The sequence below is a fragment of the Amphimedon queenslandica genome, unplaced genomic scaffold (genome assembly GCF_000090795.2).
Source record: "Amphimedon queenslandica unplaced genomic scaffold, v1.1 AMPQUscaffold_8352_Cont19703, whole genome shotgun sequence".
NCBI lineage: Eukaryota > Metazoa > Porifera > Demospongiae > Haplosclerida > Niphatidae > Amphimedon > Amphimedon queenslandica.
Window position 1 is genome coordinate 314 of NW_003551370.1, and position 2,189 is coordinate 2,502.

Below are 2,189 nucleotides of genomic sequence, written 5' to 3' on the forward strand. Positions count from 1 at the left end.
ATAATGATGCATAACTTCAATGCATTTTAAATTAGTCTCTAAACATGAAGTCCCATTGTAGGTTCTAAAGTTGTAGTTGTGACTTTTCTTATGTGTGGAATATGATCCATACTGTCAGTATACTCTTGTATTAATTCTTTATTTATGACTAAATTGACAGATCCAGATATCAATTGCCCAGACCCCTCTGGAAGTGTGCATTCGAAAAGAACCTTCATTTCTCCATTCACTAGCCAGACACTGAACTTTATCTGCTTGATAGCATTGCATAGGCTGTGAATAAAATTATATGTAAACTCAGTGAGAAATTGAAATTAATGATTGGGGAGGGGTTATTTAATTGGCTACCTAAATGCACATTTTAAAAAATAAAACAAGAACTATGATGATTTAAATTTAAAGCACTGCATGCAAGCAGTGAAGGATAAATGCCACACCTTTTAGAAACTGAATTACTGATAGCTATGCATGTTGGGCATTAATTAGAACTTGAGACAGGTTAGTAGCCTGCAAAACTAGCTAAAATTGTCCTAAATTGCTCTCACTATGGGCATAACGTATAGTATATAGCACTATCATTAAATAATACTGTTATAAAACGCACCATATCATCTTCTTCAGTCATCTTCTAAGGTGGTGAATGGTAGTACTGACACAGGAATGGTCAATCTGACTTGTACCAGATATCCTATAAACAAAAGCAGGTAATAAATTAACTTGTTGTAACAAAAAAACTATAAATATTTTGTATTTTACTTTTCTAGGGTGTGTTGAGGCACTATTTCTCAGCTGATTTAGCTAAAATCCAGTTATTAAAATATGTGCCACCACGCCCCATTCATTCTTTATTAATTTTTCAGAGATTCAGTAAATCAGAAAAAAATTATTACACCGCTCCTGTAAGTTGTATTTATGTTGTATTATATATTTTTGTGATCCTTGTTTTACAGTCTAACTGATAAAAAGGTTATATTCACGCTATTAATAACTTCAAAAAATCAACTGACATCCCTACTTCAGTGCTTGTTTTATCTAGCTTCTTAACCATTCTCATTCTCATTACCAATCACTGTAAAATTTTAAATAAATAAATAAATAATTGCTGATGCATAAATATAACAAACTACTAACTCAAGTTAAAATTAAGGACTTCAGTGATCAATACAATGAACTACGGCCTCATTGATTGTATTATGACTCAACTGATAGCATCACTATCACCATGGACAAAAATCATTTTTGTCACGTAAGTTCTGTACCATCATAGAGTTTGCAAGCATCATAAATACTGATGCTAGCATAGATATCTATGCTGCTAGGTCGGTCAGGTCCGTGGCCATTAACGCGGGGTCCGTACTTTAGTCTTTTCGGGTCCCTTGGTCGGGTCCATAAATTAGTTTGTATCGGGTCCGTCGCTCCCTCCGTAAATTAGTCTTTTCGGGTCCGTTGGTCCGGTCCGGTCCGCTTTTTAGGGACAACCGCTTGGTTCAGCGTGAGGAACGATCCGCAGCAATCCGCACTGATCCGCATTCTAGTAACACCCCAAAAAGAAGGGGGGTCCAACTACCCTCCAACACCGTTATCATCACGCAGGACTAGTCTCGCTAGCCAGACTCTAATTTGCCGAATAAGAGTCTGGTGTCACGCCTAATATCAACTCGTGTTGCATTTGCCAAAAATGCCCCAGCACCCCCCTTTCTAAATTCCTAGATAGTTATGCCCCTGATAAATGATACTTTTACCATAGCCAGTTGGCAAAGCAACAAAGGTATCATTTCCAGACATAAATTGCGTCATAGCTTCCAACTGCTTATTTTTTAAAAGGTATCCGAAACTAGCTGCCACACTAGACACTGCTGCCTCTACTGCTTCCATGACAGCGCTGCTTTAATGTTTATTCATAAAAAGAGTGAGCGCCGGGCATGTCAGTAGGTCTGCCCACGCAAATCAAAACAATGGACCTTTTGCACTTAAGCGATTCTAATTAACGCGCACCCAAAGTGGTGGTAAAATGGCGGATTTTTGGAGGAAAGATAGGCTGAACAATCTTCTCTTTTATCCAGCCACTCTAGCTGTAGGAGCCACTTTGAGCTGTCCTTTTGTTTCAGTATACTCTATTTATCTCTTCTGTAAGCTCTTTGGTTGTTGTTTTGGCTTTTATACCATTTTATCATAGGAATATTCTCACC

At 37.6% G+C, this 2,189-nt stretch overlaps 1 long non-coding RNA gene across 1 annotated transcript; it reads right to left on the reverse strand.

The window, feature by feature from the left end:
- Positions 1 to 241: 241 nt before the first annotated feature.
- On the reverse strand, positions 242 to 818 carry LOC109591368 (uncharacterized). Its single transcript, XR_002189784.1, has 3 exons — positions 757 to 818; positions 605 to 688; positions 242 to 273 (listed from the first exon to the last, which is right to left on the reverse strand). It is a non-coding gene; the product is annotated as an uncharacterized LOC109591368 (long non-coding RNA).
- Positions 819 to 2,189: the final 1,371 nt, after the last annotated feature.